At 42.4% G+C, this 18718-nt stretch overlaps 1 protein-coding gene across 1 annotated transcript in view; it reads left to right on the forward strand.

Annotated features, from left to right (window-relative positions):
* The window catches only part of SHANK1 (SH3 and multiple ankyrin repeat domains 1), a 553037-nt gene that overhangs the window by 484081 nt on the left and 50238 nt on the right, over positions 1 to 18718 (forward strand). The gene's annotated exons all lie outside the window — the stretch shown is intronic.

Below are 18718 nucleotides of genomic sequence, written 5' to 3' on the forward strand. Positions count from 1 at the left end.
GCATTGTAGAACCTCAGGAAACATGACAGGTGCTCAGAAAGTCAGAGCTGCTTCAAAAAGCGGAAATTCAAATTTTTGTACCATATTTTGTAAACGCTATAACTTTTACCCAAACCATTTTTTTTTACCCAAACATTTTTTTTTTTATCAAAGACATGTAGAACAATAAATTTTGATCAAAATTTATATATGGATGTCGTTTTTTGTTGCAAAATTTTACAACTGAAAGTGAAAAATGTCATTTTTTTGCAAAAAAATCGTTAAATTTCGATTAATAACAAAAAAAGTAAAAATGTCAGCAGCAATGAAATACCACCAAATGAAAGCTCTATTAGTGAGAAGAAAAGGAGGTAAAATTCATTTGGGTGGTAAGTTGCATAACCGAGCAATAAACGGTTAAAGTAGTGTAGGTCAGAAGTGTAAAAAGTGGCCTGGTCATTAAGGGTGTTTAAGCTAAGGGGGCTGAGGTGGTTAAGGACCAGTTCAGTTCTGAAGTCACTTTAGTGGGGCTTACGAAGTAGAAACCACCCATAGATGACCCATTTTACCCATTTTAGTAACTACACCCTTCAAATTATTCAAAACTGATTTTTACAAACTTTGTTAACCCTTTAGGTGTTTCACAAGAATGAAAGGAAAATGGAGGTGAAATTTCAAAATTTTACTTTTTTGGCAGATTTTCAATTTTAATAAATTTTTCCCTGTAACACAGCAAGGGTTAATAGCCAAATAAAACTCAATACTTATTACCGATTTGGCAGTTTACAGAAGCACCCCAAATGTGGTGGTAAACTGCTGTATGGGCACAAGGCAGGGCGCAGAGGGAAAGGAGTGCCATATGGGTTTTGGAGGGCAGATGTCGCTGGGATAATTTTGAGCTGCCATGTCACATTTGAAGACCCCCTTATGCACCCCTAGAGTAGAAACTCCCAAAAAGTGACCCCATTTTGTAAACTACGGGATGAAGTGACAGTTTTGTTGGTACTATTTGGGGTACATATGATTTTTGATTGCTCAATATTGCTCAATATTACGCTTTTTTTGCAGCAAGATAACCAAAAATGGCTGTTGTGGCACAGTTTTTATTTTTTGTTTTTTTACGGAGTTCTCATTACAGGATAGATCATGTGTTGCTTTTATAGAGCAGGTTTATACAGACGCGACAATACCAAATATGTGTATTTTTCTGTTGTTTCAGTTTTACATAATAAAGCATTTTTGAAAACCAAAAAAAATAAATTTGTGTCTTCATTTTCTGAAAGCTACATTTTTTTTATTTGTCTGCCGATTGTTTTGTGCAGGGGCTCTTTTCTGACAATTTTATTGGTAGGGTACATATGATTTTTTTGATCAGTCATCATGACACTTTTTTTTTTTTTAACAGCGTTCAACTGAGGGGGTAGATCATGTGATATTTTTATAGAGCACGTCATTATGGAAATAGCAATACCTAATATGTCTATTTTTTTATTTCAGTTTTATACAATAAAAGCGTTTGTGGAAAACAAAATCATGTTTTTTTGTGTCACCATTTTCTGAAAGGTATATATATTTTTTTTCTGCTGATTGTTTTGTGTAGTGGCTCATTTTTTGCGGAAAGAGTTGATGTTTTTATAGGTAGCATTTTTGGGTACATATGATTTTTTGATCACTTAATATTACACTTTGTGCCAAAAAATTGCTTGTTTTTTTTAATGTAATTCACCTTAGGGGTTAGATCATGTGATATTTTTATATAGCAGGTTGTTTCTGATGCAGCAATACCTAATATATCTACTTTTTAATGTATTTCAGTTTTACACAATAAAAACATTTTTGAAAAAAAAAATCTTGTTTTAGCATTTCCATTTTCTGAAAGACATATTTTTTTTGGGGGGCGATTTTCCTATGTAGGGACTCATTTTTTGCGGGAAGAGATGACGGTTTGATTATTACCATTTTGGGGTGTGTATATCTTTTTGATTGCTTGGAATTGCACTTTTTGTGATGAAGGTGACAAAAAAAAGACATTTTTGGCACAGTTTTTTTTTTACAGTGTTCACCTGAGTGGACAGATCATGTGATATATTTATAGAGCAGATCATTATGGACGCGAGGATACCTAATATGTCTACTTTTTTTTTTACATTTATTCTAGTTTTACACTATAACACATTTTTGAAGAAAAAAAATCATGTTTTAGTCTCTCAAGCCATATTTTTTTTATCTTTTGGGCAATTGTCTTGTAGGGGCTCATTTTTTGCGGGAAAAGATGGTTTGATTAGTACTAATTTGGGGTACATATGTCCTTTTGATTGCTTGGAAGTACACTTTTTGTGATGTAAGGTGACAAAAAAGTGTCATTTTTTGCTCAGTTTTTATATATATATTTTTTATGGTGTTCAACTGAGGTGGCAGATTATGTGACATTTTTATAGAGCATGTCGTTACAGACGCGGCGATACCTATTATGTCTGTTTTTTATTTTTTATTTTTTTAAACACTATTTTATGGTGAGGGGGCTTCTTTTTTTTTTTTTACTTAAAACTTAAATTATTTTTTATTTTAAAAAAAACACTTTTTTTTTTACTTTTGTATTTTTGGCTCACTGTGGGACTTCTCCTTTTCAGTGTTTTATCCCTGTTTCAATTCAGTACAATACATTATGCACTTACTGTGTAAGACGCTGACAGTTGCCTAGGAGACCCAGCCTGCAGGCTGGATCTCCTGGGCTTCCGTAGCTGGCAAGCTCCGATGATGACAATGAATTTTGCGCTGGATCTACAATCAAGATGGTGATGGTAAGCTCTTCGCAATCAAATGGATGAGGGTATGTATGATTTTATAAATTCAAATTTTTTTTTTACACTATAATATTAATTTCAGATGCCGCGATCAGCTATGAACACTGCATCTGAGGGGTACAATGACGGGGCAGCACAATTCACGTTTTCTGTCATTGCACCCACTACTTACAAAGAAATGCGCTTCATGACTAAGGGTACTTTCACATTAGCTTTAAAGTTTTCCGGTACTGAGTTCCATCACAGGGGCTCAATACCGGAAAAAAACGCTTCAGTTATATCCTAATGCATTCTGAATGGAAAGCAATCCGTTCAGTATGCATCAGGATGTCTTTAGTCCCTCTTACGGTATTTGGCCGGAAAAAATACTGCAGTATTTTCTCCGGCCAAAATTCCGGAACACTTGCCGGAATGCCGGATCCGGCATTTTATTTACATTGAAATTTATTAATGCCAGATCTGGTACCAAGTGTTCCGGGAAAAACGGATCCGGTTTCCCGGTCTGCGCATGCAAAATAAATAAAAACCGGATCCGGTTTTCCGGATGACACCGGAGAGACAAATCCAATGTTTCAATGCATTTGTCAGCCGGATCCGCATCCGGATCCAGAAAGAAATGCCATCCGTTTGCATATGTATTTTTAGATCCGGTAGGCCTGCCGGAATCCAACAACGCAAGTGTGAAAGTACCCTAAGTAATTTGTCACAAAACAAATCTTTTTTGTAAAATTTGGCAAAGCAGCCACATCTAATTTTCCAATACTTCGCTCATCTCTACTGACTACTAGAGATGAGCAAATTTCATGTTTTAAAATTCGTTTGGTGGTAAAAGGTGAATTGCGTTATGGATTCCGTTACCACGGACCATAACGCAACTCTATGACGGAATAAGCCTTTAGAGGCATTCCGTTATTCATTCAATCATAATAGAAGTCTATGGGCTCCAAAACGGATCCGTCCTGTTTCCGTTATGCAGGGGAGTCCTCTCTTGTCCGTCATAGAATTGCATAGAATCCATAACGCAATTCACCTTTTACTACCAAACAAAGTGTGAATGAATTTCATAAGCGGAAATTTGCTCATCTCTATAAGTCATCAGTATTAAACACTCAGAAAAACCCCTTTAACTTGGTTCCTATTAAGAGTCAAACTTTGAATTTAAGATCCACAGGTACCGGATGTTTTGTTTGTATATGCCGGTAAGTAAGTAAGAGTTGTGCTGTAAAGTGTCTATAGAGAGCAGACACAATCTATAGGAGAACCCTGGGTTATGTATCCAGTCCTGGCCAATTAATTCTACACAGATCACGATCAATACCTTTCAGCTGCAGACGTAATCCATTGGATCACAAGTATACAATTACCTAATCAATTTTTTTTTAGGCTTGAGCTACAAAGTGACCTTTCACATCACATCAATCACACAACCACAATGTTACATCAGAAAATGTCGTGGAGTAGACGTGACCAAAACCAGCTATTCAACCTGGTCTGCCTCTGGTCACAAGCCCATCCTCCATTCCTGTCTTGACAAATTGAAGTTCCGCTAATGCTATGATTTTACTGTTACTCATGGCAATAAAATATATACTACTGTATATAGCCCTAGCCTAAACACAGAGCAAGAAATATGACCTGGATTTGCTATAACGTTCAGCCGTAAACCCTAGGATATTTAGATCACGTCATGTGATATTTCTTCAATACCTTATAAACAGGTTGTCAAGGTCAGAAACTCCGAGCTCCCCCAGCTATATTTGTACCGTGCGTTAATTGGAAAATGTTGGAAAATGAGTGTAAAGAAGACTTCACCACCCACTTGTCAAGTGTTAGCAGCTTTTTCTTTAAGTTGATGTTTGCATGTTCTGCTGCTTCAGTGGAATAACCTTGCAGCCAAGTCATTCCTGTAGGTTATTTGATGTACTTTTACTGGACAGTTTTTCTATGCAAAAGTCACTAAAAAAGCACCTTGTAAATGTACCCATAGGCAATTATATTTAAAGAGGACCTTTCACATGTATAAACTATGTGAACTGAGTATGCTGCCATATAGAGCGGCGCCCGGGGATCTCACTGCACTTACTATTATCCCCGGGCGCCGCTCCGTTCTCCCGTTATAGGCTCCGGTACCTTTGCTCCTTAAGTTATAGTAGGCGGGTCTTCCCTTGTCCTGTGGGCGTCTCCTTCTCCTAGGCTGCAGCGCTGGCCAATCGCAGCGCACAGCTAACATCCTGGGAGGTTTTTTTCTACCAGGCTGTGAGCTGTGCGCTGCGATTCGCCAGCGCTGCAGCCTAGGAGAAGGAGACGCCCACAGGACAAGGGAAGACCCGCCTACTATAACTTAAGGAGCAAAGGTACCGGAGCCTATAACGGGAGAACGGAGCGGCGCCCGGGGATAATAGTAAGTGCAGTGAGATCCCCGGGCGCCGCTCTATATGGCAGCATACTCAGTTCACATAGTTTATACAAGTGAAAGGTCCTCTTTAAGGGGTTATTCGATGAATTTAAAACTTTTTTTTACTCAAGTATCTGCTCACCTGAAGGACTTTTTTTTCCTTTCTTGTGGGTGGGCAACAGCTCACATAAGAGAATTAGGCACTTGGATCTCCCATAAAACATTGCAATTAGAGGGGTTCCCTGGGCTTTTACTATTGATGACCTATCCTCAGGATAGGTCATCAATATCCGATCAGGAAGGCACACGCAGTATGCACGTGCCATCTGCCATCCCTCTTTTTGATCGCTGCTGCTTTGCCATAGACATAGCAGCAGCGAGCAGGAAGAGAGAAGGGAGACAGCAAATGCACACTGCGCATGCCATCTCCTTATACAGCTGATCGTCTGAGGTGCTGGGTGTCGGACCTCTGCTGATCTGATATTGTTGAGGATATCATCAATATTAAAAGCCCAGAGAACCCCTTTATTTCCTTTCTCCCTCCCTCACATAAAGCCCCAGAGATGCATATGAAATGTAATGCTCTCACAATTTTCTTCTCCACCCTCTAAAGAGATATAGCTATGAATTTAGAAGTACGAATAAATGAATAAAAGATTTCTGGATTGCTTCCCCTACTGAGAGGAGGGGAAGGGAGCAGGGAAGGTACTGAGCATGTTAGCTCACCTCTGAATGCAGGAGAAGGCAGACCAGAAGGATAGACAGCAGGGGGCACTACCAGAGAGGAAAATGTTATGAATGTAAAAAATGGAACAAGTTTTGCCAACTAGTCATCTCTTCCTACACTGGGCACATTGCATGTGACATGCATGCTGCATCACAGGGGACTGTCTGCACCCTCTTCTGTGCAGTATCTTGTACCAACATATGTGGCTCTCCAGATTCCTGTGCTCAGTCTGTAATTGTACATATAACTGTAGGTTTTCGATAACTGTGAACCTGGACATGTAGTTACCAGTAATACAACCAGCAGTCAGTGATGTCTGCAAACTCTGCAATTAAAATAAAAGACAGAAGCTGGATTATTCTCTATTGCTATTGAAGTGGCTATTCAAAGGTGGCATTGGGGAAAACTGATGAGCTCAGTAATAATGTTGCTAGGTTTGGGAACGTTGGGCATTATTTCCCGTGTCTGCTGGAGTTTCTATTTTTATATTCACTTTTAAATAGATAAAGCCACTGATTTTCCTGCTCTCTGTTCTGCATGTGTTGTACATTTTCCTGCCCTATATTCGCTCCATACCACAGAAAACCATTTCAAGTCCATAGGATCTATAAGCCGAGAACTGTAGAGGGGAAGTTAATGAGGCAGAGAAGAGATTGCTTAATTATTTGCACAGGCTGCAACAGAGGGCCACAAAAAACCACTGGCTTTGCATTAAATGTTCACGTTATTTTTTAAAATTCAAAATCTAAATAGGTATAAACTCGGCAGGGCTGGGACAAGGCCATTTGGTGCCCAGGGCGAACATGGCAAACTGCGCCCCCCCCCCCCCCCCCCCCGTTTTTAAGAAAGAATCAATGTTGTTTCAAAACAAGAATATACTTAAAGCAATAGAACAAAGGACTGTGGGACTTTGAAAGTCACAGACACTATAAAGTTCCCCCCCATCATCATGTGCCAGTATAAAGTCCCCCCCATCATCATGTGCCAGTTTTGTAATAAGCCCCCCCAATGTGCCAGTAACACTATTGTAAAAAAAAACAAAAAAAAAGCACTTATACTTACCTAAGTGTCAGCGATGCGATGCAGCCTCTTCCTGTGTCCCACGCTGTAATGTAAGGCTCAGGCGGCACGATGACGTCATTGCGCCGGCCTCTGATAGGCTGCCGGCCTAGTGCCTGCAGCCAGGGGCGTACATAAAAATCACTGGGCCCCATAGCAGGAATCTAAATTGGGCCCCCATTCCCCTTTTATAGCCCCTCCCTTTGTTCCATGAACTATTCTTGCTGCTGCGTTTTATAATTTATGCCATCAGGGCCGGAATGGGATTACAAAACAGCCCTGGCACACAAAAGAGGTATAATAGATGCAGATGTATATTATATACAGCAGTGTACAGTTATGTGAGGTACGCGGTATAATAGATGCAGTGTGTACAGGTATATAGTATATTCCCTAGTGTTCTGATATGTGAGGTACAGGGTATAATAGATGCAGTGTGTACAGGTATATAGTATATACAGCAGTGTACTGATATGTGAGGTACGGGGTATAATATATGCAGTGTATACAGTATATACAGTAGTGTAATATGTGAGGTACGAGGTATAATAGATGCAGTGTGTACAGGTATATAGTAAATACAGCAGTGTATTGACACCTCGTACCTCACATATCAGTACACTGCTGTATATACTATATATCTGTACACACTGCATCTATTATACCTCGTACCTCACATATATAGTATATACAGAAGTGTACTGATATCTGTACACACAGCATCTATTATACCTCATACCTCACATATCAGTGCACTGCGGTATATACTATATATCTGTACATATTGCATGTATAATACTGTGTAATATATGCAGTGTGTGTGCATGTATGTGTGTGTATATATATATATATATATATATATACACAGAGCAGTGTATTGATGTGACACATAGAAGGTATAATACTGTAGATGCAGTGTTTATAGAAATATGTGGTCAGTTATGCATTATAGTCACTGTGAGGTACATGAGGTAGTGGTAACTGTCTGAAGTAGTATACATGAGTGAGCAATGAGTAAAAACAGGGCATGGAGGGGGGGGGGGGGGTAAATGATGAAAAGTGGAGGACCTCCTCTTACCTCTCCATTCCAGTCTGTATGGATCAATACAGAGCTGTTTGTGAACTTTTAATACTTGCTGTTAGGGGTTGAAGGACCTGTGATGATGTCATCACAGGTCCTGGCAGATGTACCTTTGAAACCTAGGAACTACACCATTTTTGGTGCAGTTCCTTTGCTAGATTCTGCAGGACCTGTGATGTTGAAGATGATGTCATCACAGGTCCTGGCAGATGCACTGTTCTAACCTGGGAACTACACTTTACACTGTGCAGTTCCCTTACAGGACCTGTGATGACATCATCAAAGGTCCTTTAGCTTTAGAAAGGTAAACAGGAGTAATTAGGGGGCGGGGCCTCTCCTCCACTTCGGTGCCTGCCTGCAGCCTATCAGAGGAAAGGGAAGGGACACGCCTCTCCCTCCCCTGCACCTCCGCTGGCACAGACAGTTTACAATGGAGATGAGCGCAATGGAAGCGCTCATCTCCCTGTGCCCGGCGGCGGCTGCTCACTTGGGGGGGGGGTCATTTTAGTTGGGGGGGCACAGCATGATGTAGGGGGGGCCGTGGCTGGCACTTCACCTGCGCCCCCCTCCTGTCCGCAAATGGTAGCGCCCAGGGCACCCGCTCCTTCGGCCCCTGCCTTGTACCGGCCCTGAAACTCGGTGATGATTATTGTCATAGTATATCTTTATATAGGATTCTATTTTTCCCCCAATCATAGCTCCATATCCCCTGCATAGCCATAGAGTTAATGGGGTTGTGCAGTGCTACAATATTGATGAACTATCCTCAGTATAAGCAATTTATATCAGATCGGCTGGCGTCTGACACCCGGAACCCCCTCTGATCAGCTGTTTGAACAGGTAGCGGCACTCATGCGAATACTGCTTTTTCTTCAAAATGCCTGCACTTCCTCTCCTAGATAAAGGCAGTGCCGCGTAATTACAACTGCTCGTCCCATTGTAATTGCACTGTGCCGGCGCTGTAAAGGAGACGGCACATAGGCAATTTTGAAGAGGAAGCAGTGTTCACACGAGCGCCACTACCTCTTCAGCTGCTCAGCGGGGGTGCTGTGAGTCAGACCCCCACCAATCTGATATAAATAGCTTATATTGGGGATAGTTCATCAATATTGTAGCACTGCTCAACCCCTTTAAATGGTAATATTGTGACTGTAGCCACTAGAGAGTGCCTAGGAGCATACTGCATTTTGTTCATATACTGAATTAATTAATAACACAGTATTTAGGGATGAGTGAATCAACTTCAGATGAAAAATACGAAGTCGATTCGCATAAAACTTCGTTCCAATACTGTATGAACCCGAGTTCGGTAAAAGATTTTTAACAGTAGAAATTAATTTCAGAAGTTATTACCCGAAGTCTCGCAAGACTTCGCAAAGTAATAACTTCGGCTCTTCTGAGCCAATACATTATAATATTCTAATAGTATTCAAACAAAGTTTTATGCAAATCGACTTTGGATGTTTCATCCGAAGTCGATTTGCTCATGCCTATTGATGGCCTATTCTAAGGATGGGCTATTACTATTACATTGGTGGGAGTCGAACTCTCAACACCCCCCCGATCACCTATTGGAAGGGGTTGTGGCTAGGGATGAGCGAACTTCTGTTTTCAAGTTCGGCTTACAAGGTTTGGGTTATCTAAGAATTCCGTTATGGATTGTGCTACCACGGACCATAACTTAGATATCCCAAACCTTGTATGCCAAATTTGAAAGCAGAAGTTCGCTCAACACTAGTTGGGGCACTTGCGTGAGCACTGCAGCCTCTTCAAAGTTTTTGTCCCTCTGGTGATATTCGTACTCATAAAGACATATTTTTCTTAGTGGCTCTTCGGTGTATTACAGTGTTGTCCCATGCAACTAAATGGATTAAGGGTACATTCACATGACCACACCGTGTTTTGCGGTCTGCAAGTTGCGAATCCGCAGAACACTGATACTGGCCGTGTGCATTCCGAATTTTGCGAAAACGCACAGGGTTGGCGCTATATAGAAAATGCCTATTCTTGTCTGAAATTGTAGACAAGAATAGGACGCACTCTATATTTTTTTTGTGGGTTATCGGAACAGAACTACAGATGCAGACAGTACAATGTGTACTGTCCGCATCTTTTGCTTTAAAGATAGCTTGACCTGCATCCTCTGAAAATTAAATTCAAAGGGTTTTACAAAATTTATGGACAACACTAAAACAAAGTGGCTATCAATGATGGAGATATATATTTAAACATTTTCCAAAGGCCCCTTCCAAAAGCTGAATATTAGGAAAGAATGTTCACATGGATGACTATTTCCAATAATTGGCCCATCTAAAGGTGTTTCAGATCACCTGATAAATAAGCAAGCGTTCATTCATTGGGTGAAAGCATCATTAACCCCTTCAGCCCTCAGTAATTTTCTGTTTTTGCAGTTTTGTTTTTCACTGAGCCATAGCTTTTTTTTTTTTTTGGGTCACATAGTTGTAGAGCCAAATTAAGTGGAATTGAAAAACACACACAATTCCGCCACAGTTTTATGGGTTTTGTCTTTATGGCGGTCCCTATGCAGTAAAAATGACCTGTTACCTTCATTCTCCAGGTCAGTACGATTACGGTGATACCACATTTATATAGTTTTCTTGCGTTTTAATACTGAAAATACTGAAAAAAACTAAAAACTTTATGTTTATAGAGCTCTTTGAGAGCTCATATTTTTTTTTCCATTATGCCATTCGCCATAAGTGATAAATACACTGCCTGTCCAAAAAAAAGTCGCCACCAAAAAAAAAAAAAAAGATTCTCAATGGGAATAAGGTCTGGACTCTGTGGTCATGTGTGAAAATGATGTTTTATGCTCCTTGAACCACTATTTCACAATTTGAGTCCGATGAATCCTGGCATTGTCATCTTGGAATATGCCCGTGCCATCAGGGAAGAAAAAATCCATTGATGGAATAACCTGGTCATTCAGTATGTTCAGGTAGTCAGCTGATCTCATTCTTGGAGCACATACTGTTGCTGAACCTAGACCTGACCAACTGCAGCAACCCCAGATCATAGCACTGCCCCCACAGGCTTGTACAGTAGGCACTAGGCATGATGGGTGCATCACTTCATCTGCCTATCTTCTTACCCTGATGCGCCCATCACTCTAGAACAGGGTAAATCTTGACTCATCAGACCACATGACCTTCTTCCATTGCTTCAGAGTCCAATCTTTATGCTCCCTAGCAAATTGAAGAGTTCCCTTCGCATTGTGCGTGTGGAAATGCTCTTACTTTCACTATTAAACATAGCCCTGAGTTCTACTGTTGTTTTTCTTCGATTTGATTTCACCAAACGTTTAAGTGATCGCCGATCATTCAGGATTTTTTTCCCGCCACATTTCATCCTGGAATACGATGGGTCCCCACTATCCTTCCAGTTTTTTATAATGCGTTGGACAGTTCTTAACCCAATTTTAGTAGTTTCTGCAATCTCCTTAGATGTTTTCTCTGCTTGATGCATGCCAATGATTTGACCCTTCTCAAACAGCCTAACATCTATTCCACGACCACGAGATGTGTCTTTCGACATGGTTGTTTTAGAAATGAGAAGTCTCATTGCACCAGTTGGGGTCAAATAACTTATTGCCAGCTATAAGATAATCGCGCATGCAGTAATTATCCAATTGAAGGCTAACTATTTGCTTAGTTAAATCCAGGTGGCGACTTTTTTTTTGGACAGGCAGTGTATTTTTGTATTTTAATAATATGAGCGCTTTCAGGTATGGCAATTCCCAGGATGTTTTATTTTATTGTTTATGTATGTTTTTTATTCTAGGGAAAGGGAGGTGATTTTAATTTTAATATTTTATTATTTTTATGTTTTTAAAACTTTTACATTTATTTTTTTTAATACACCCTAGGTGACCATAACATGCAATCATTAGATTGTATCTTGTATTCTATAATTCATATTTTTGCATTGTAGAATACTGAATTCAGTATATTCCAATTCAGTGCTGCCACCTACAGGCCTGCACTGGAATCTACTAGTAATTTGCCTGTAAGCTTCATACAGGCTTAGGCCTATTACTATTACAGCGGCCCAGGCCAGGAGGCATGCGGCTCCCAGTTTTAGCACTCCCAGATGCAGAGTTCATCTGGGCCTCTGTTGTTTAAAACAGCAGAAACCTGGCAGTTATGTGCTCGTGAGCGGCAGCATCTTTAAAGACAAGTCTTTAGCCGTACTTCTACGATGAAGATCCGGAACGGGATAATATGAACCTCAAAAGGCTCCTTTCTTTGCTCAAGACAGTGTGCAATTATCGAGAATGAACCATTTTTCCATGATAATTGTCTGCTTTGTCAGAGGAGGAGGTGAGAGCTGCATTTATATGCAGCAATCATCTCCTCTGTATGGGGAGAAGCAATCGCTGCTACAATCGTTTGTCTCCAATGAAAATCATTGTTTCTGGGCAGCAGATCCCTGTTTACACAAAACAAACTGCTGTACAAAAATGATGATTCAAATGACTGTATGAGTGATGCTTTCACCCAATGAATGCACGTTTGCTCATTCATTGGGTAATTGGCAGTACCTTTACTATTGGGAAGGATCGTTTCTAGTAATGATCCTTCCAGATAATTGCCTGGATTGTCGGCCCGTGCAAAGAAGCTTTAAATAATTGTTTTTAGACAACCAGTCCTTCTGGATAAACAGAAATTGTATCTGCTGGCCAGAAACAATGAATGTGTATGACGATGAGAAATCACAGCAGCAATTGCTCATCTGCATACAGAAGAGATGATTGCTGCATGTAAACGCAGCCTTCACTTATTCTGACAAGTAGGCAATCATCAGGAATGGGCGGCTCGTTTTTGGTAATTCCCTGTAGAGGTGTCACAACCAGACAGCTGAGAAGCTCTGACAGGAGCCTTCCAGATCCTCCTCCTTGAGTTTCTTTGTTTTGGTTTCAGTTCCTCATCTCGTTAGTCTATCTCAGCTGTCATGCAGTTGGACTGATTGCTTCCCTTTAAGTTCCTCCCCTTAATGCAGTAGTGTGCGGCTTATACAACTTCCTGGAGTGAGTGTGCATGCTGTTCCTATTTCCCAGTCCTCTGCAAGATAAGTGCTGTTCCTTTATTTGTGATTTTCTGTCTGCTGGATTTCAGGAGACCCTGACTCCCTCCGTGTCTAGTGTAGGGAGCCGGTGGTCGTGTCCCCTCACTATTGTAGGGTCTTCAGGTATTAGATAGCCGAGGTACGTGGATATGCGCCATCCACCTTTGGGGTGTTCGCATAGGCTGAGCAGTCAGGGAGAGTGGCAGGTCTCATGCAGGGGTCTCCCTTTTGTTCCTTAGTTGTGGATCCAGTGAGTCATTGATTATATTGCATTGTCTTGTTTCCTGTACACCATCCGTGACATTATAAACCGCCAAAACCGTCTCAAGCATGGATCCGGTTTCACTTTTGGCTGAACGCTTCCAGGGTCTTTCATTGGAGGTAGCTGATCTCCGTAAGACTTTTTCTCAGTTTCAAGTGACCGGTTCAGCTTGCATTCATGGAGTTTGTTCGGAGCCTAAGATCTCGCTCCCGGATACGTTCTCCGGGGGTAGTGAGAATTTTGTGCGTTTTAGAGAGGCTTGCAAACTCCATTTTCGCCTTCTTCCCCATTCCTCTGGTGATGAGGAACGGAGGTTGGGGATCATTATATCGCTGCTCAGGGGTGACGCTCAGTCCTGGGCCTTTTCGCTGCCGGAGGGGGCACGGCCCCTCCGTTCAGTGGATGAATTCTTTTTAGCCCTGGGTCAGATATATGATGATCCGGATCGTATTGCTCTGGCTGAGTCTAGACTACGTCTGTTATGCCAGGGTAAACAATCCGCAGAGATATACTGCTCAAAATTTCGGAGATGGGCAGCTGATACTGGTTGGAATGATGCTGCACTCCGAAGTCAATTTTGCCATGGTCTTTCAGAGGGATTGAAGGATGCATTTGCCTTTCATGAGAGACCTACCTCCTTGGATTCTGCTATGTCTCAGGCCGTTCGTATTGACAGGCGTCTTAGAGAGAGAGGAGAGATCTCTCCTTCCTGTCATACTCAGTCCCGGGACAGTGCAGCGGTCTCTTTCTGTGCGCAGGGGTCTCAGTCGCTGTCAGCCCCTTCTGAGCAGGAGCCCATGCAGCTGGGGTTGATTGCCTCTGACAATAGAGGATTCAGCCCGCATGGGAGGGTTTGTTTTTGTTGTGGAGGTATAAATCATTTGGCAAATGTTTGTCCCTCTAGGAGATTCAGGCAGTCTTCTGGGAGTAATAAAGAAACAAAAAGGAAAAAATCTTTTAAAAATGTTCCGTCTGTTACTATTGGCAGGGTTGAGGCAGAAATTGAAGGTTTTCCGTTTGCTTGTAGTTCCCGTTTTGTCCTGCCTGCTAGGGTGGCGCTAGAGAGCAAGAGCATTTTTTGTGAGATTTTTGTGGATAGTGGAGCAGCTGTCAATCTCATTGATAATCAATTTGCAATAACTCATGGTTTCCAGGTATGCACTTTGGGAAAGGATATTCCTGTTTTTGCTATTGATTCCGCTCCACTTTCTCAGAAATCATTAAAGGGCATAGTTCACAATATCCGTTTAATTGTGAGTGATGCTCATGTTGAGGATGTGTCATGTTTCGTCCTTAGCGGTTTGCCTACTCCTCTAGTGTTGGGGCTACCCTGGCTCACTAAACATAACCCCACCATTGATTGGCAAGCGAGGCAAATAAATGGTTGGAGTGACTTTTGCAGAGAGAATTGCCTCATGACATCTGTTTCTGAGGTTTCTACTAAGACTGTACCACCTTTCCTCTCTGAATTTTCGGATGTCTTCTCTGAGAGTGGAGTTCAGGATTTGCCTCCGCACAGGGAGTACGATTGCCCTATTAATCTCATCCCAGGCGCCAAGCTGCCTAAATCTCGTTTATACAATCTTTCCCAACCTGAGAGGGTCGCTATGCGTGCTTATATCTCTGAGAGTCTGAGAAAGGGACACATACGACCCTCGAAGTCACCTGTTGCCGCTGGTTTTTTCTTTGTTAAGAAAAAAGATGGTTCTTTAAGACCTTGTCTGGATTTCAGGGAGCTGAACAGTATCACTATTCGTGACCCTTATCCGCTTCCTCTGATCCCGGACCTGTTTAACCAGGTTGTTGGAGCTAAAGTCTTTTCCAAATTAGACCTAAGAGGGGCATACAACTTGGTCAGGGTCAGAGAAGGAGACGAATGGAAGACGGCTTACAATACCCCTGAGGGCCATTTTGAGAATTTGGTTATGCCTTTTGGTTTGATGAATGCCCCAGCCTTTTTTCAGCATTTCGTGAACAGCATTTTTTATCATTTAATGGGAAAATTTGTATTAGTGTATTTGGATGACATTTTGATTTTTTCTCCTGATTTCAAGACTCATAAGGAACACTTACGTCAGGTCTTGCTCATCCTGCGGGAGAATAAATTATACGCGAAACTGGAAAAATGTGTGTTTGCGGTTCCAGAAATTCAATTTCTGGGGTTTCTTCTCTCCGCTTCTGGTTTTCGCATGGACCCCGAGAAGGTCCGCGCTGTGCTTGAGTGGGAGCTTCCTGAGAATCAGAAGGCGCTGATGCGTTTTTTGGGCTTTGCCAATTATTACAGGAAATTTATTTTGAATTATTCCTCTGTTGTTAAACCACTCACTGATATGACCAGAAAGGGGGTAGATTTTTCTTCCTGGTCGGTAGAGGCGTGTAAGGCCTTTTCTAATATCAAGGAGAGTTTTGCTTCCGCTCCCATCCTGGTACAACCTGATATTTCGTTACCCTTCATAGTTGAGGTTGATGCTTCTGAGGTAGGGGTGGGTGCGGTCTTGTCTCAGGGTTCCTCTCCTGCCAAATGGCAACCATGTGCCTTTTTCTCGAAGAAACTCTCCTCCGCAGAGAGAAATTATGATGTGGGAGATAGGGAATTGTTGGCCATCAAGTTGGCTTTTGAGGAATGGCGCCATTGGCTAGAGGGAGCCAGACACCCTATTACCGTGTTTACTGACTATAAAAATCTGGCCTACTTGGAGTCAGCCAAGCGTCTGAACCCGAGACAGGCCAGATGGTCTTTGTTCTTTTCAAGGTTTAATTTTGTTGTCACGTTCCGCCCTGGGGTTAAGAATGTGAAGGCAGATGCCCTGTCACGTTGTTTTCCGGGAGGTGGGAATTTTGAAGACCCGGGTCCCATTTTGGCTGAAGGTGTGGTGGTCTCTGCTCTTTTTCCTGAATTGGAGGCAGAGGTGCAGGCAGCCCAGTCAGAGGCTCCTGATCTTTGTCCTCCTGGGAGGTTGTTTGTGCATCTCGCTTTGAGACACAAGATTTTTAAGGAACACCACGATACCGTCCTTGCTGGGCACCCGGGGCAAGAGCCACACTGGATCTCATCGCTCGGAGATTCTGGTGGCCTGCGCTTCGTAAGTGGGTTTTGTGGCAGCTTGCGAGACTTGAGCTCGTGCCAAAGTCCCTCATTCACGGCCATCAGGTCCTCTCCTTCCCTTACCCATTCCTTCCCGTCCTTGGACACATCTGTCCATGGACTTCATAACGGACTTGCCTCGTTCCTCGGGGAAGACTGTGATTCTGGTGGTGGTGGACCGTTTTAGCAAAATGGTGCATTTCATCCCTTTTCCTGGTTTGCCCAATGCTAAGACGCTGGCGCAGGCATTTATTGACCACATTGTCAAATTGCATGGTATTCCTTCAGACATAGTCTCTGATAGGGGCACGCAGTTTGTTTCCAGATTCTGGAAGGCTTTCTGTTCTCGCTTGGGGGTTTGGTTGTCATTCTCTTCTGCTTTCCACCCGCAGTCGAATGGCCAGACAGAGCGCGTCAATCAGAATCTGGAGACATATCTGTGCTGTTTTGTGGCGGAGAATCAGGAGGATTGGTGTTCTTTTTTGTCCCTTGCTGAGTTTGCTTTAAATAACCGTCGTCAGGAGTCCTCTGATAAGTCACCATTTTTTGGTGCATATGGGTTTCATCCGCAGTTTGGGACTTTCTCGGGAGAGGGGTCTTCTGGTTTACCTGATGAGGACAGATTCTCCTCGTCTTTGTCATCTATTTGGCAAAAGATTCAGGATAATCTAAAGAGCATGAGTGAGAGATATAAGCGTGTGGCAGATAAGAGACGTGTGCCTGGTCCGGACCTGAATGTTGGTGATCTGGTGTGGTTGTCTACCAAAAATATCAAATTGAAGGTTCCCTCTTGGAAGTTGGGTCCTAGGTTTATTGGGCCTTACAAGATCCTGTCTGTCATCAATCCTGTTGCCTACCGTCTTGATCTTCCTCAGACTTGGAAGATCCATAATGTTTTCCATAAGTCCTTATTGAAACCTTATGTTCAACCTATTGTACCTTCGCCTTTGCCTTCTCCTCCGATTATGGTTGATGGAAATCTTGAATTTCAGGTCTCTAGGATTGTGGATTCTCGTCTTGTCCGCGGTTCCCTCCAGTACCTCGTTCATTGGGAGGGTTATGGTCCTGAGGAGAGGATGTGGGTCCCAGTGACGGACATTAAGGCCACCCGTCTCATCAGGGCTTTCCATAGGTCCCATCCTGAGAAGGTGGGCTCTGAGTGTCCGGAGTCCACTCGTAGAGGGAGGGGTACTGTCACAACCAAACAGCTGAGAAGCTCTGACAGGAGCCTTCCAGATCCTCCTCCTTGAGTTTCTTTGTTTTGGTTTCAGTTCCTCATCTCGTTAGTCTATCTCAGCTGTCATGCAGTTGGACTGATTGCTTCCCTTTAAGTTCCTCCCCTTAATACAGTAGTGTGCGGCTTATACAACTTCCTGGAGTGAGTGTGCATGCTGTTCCTATTTCCCAGTCCTCTGCAAGATAAGTGCTGTTCCTTTATTTGTGATTTTCTGTCTGCTGGATTTCAGGAGACCCTGACTCCCTCCGTGTCTAGTGTAGGGAGTCGGTGGTCGTGTCCCCTCACTATTGTAGGGTCTTCAGGTATTAGATAGCCGAGGTACGTGGATATGCGCCCATCCACCTTTGGGGTGTTCGCATAGGCTGAGCAGTCAGGGAGAGTGGCAGGTCTCATGCAGGGGTCTCCCTTTTGTTCCTTAGTTGTGGATACAGTGAGTCATTGATTATATTGCATTGTCTTGTTTCCTGTACACCATCCGTGACAAGAGGTCTTTACTTGACTGTGTTATCAAATCACAGAGTGATATCATGTCACAAAAAAATAAAAATTAAGTCAATGTCTACTTTCAATTATGCATTTTGATTTCAGGTTATGAGATCCGGCAGAGGATCTCAAAACCCAACTAAAATGGTTAAGTTTTGATTACACATCTGGATGCATCCGTTGCATTAGTATGCGTTTGTGTGAAATCGGAACGGAACAAACCGGATCCGTCACTAAGTACATTTAAAGTCAATCGACACCACTGACTTACATCGTTTTTAGTGACGGATCTGGTTTATTCCGTTTCAATGACCGGACAAAAGACCGCAGATTGCAGCGGTTTTGTGTCTGGTCACAAAACAGACTGCTGACGGAACGGAAGGCATCCTGCTGCATCCTGAACAGATCTATTTCCTTTCAGAATGCATGGGGACAAAACTGAATTGTTTTGACCCAGTTTTGATATTCTCTGCCGGATCTCAAAACCGGAATGCCAAAACACATATGTGACAGTAACAGTT

This window comes from Bufo bufo, chromosome 1 (assembly GCF_905171765.1).
Source record: "Bufo bufo chromosome 1, aBufBuf1.1, whole genome shotgun sequence".
NCBI lineage: Eukaryota > Metazoa > Chordata > Amphibia > Anura > Bufonidae > Bufo > Bufo bufo.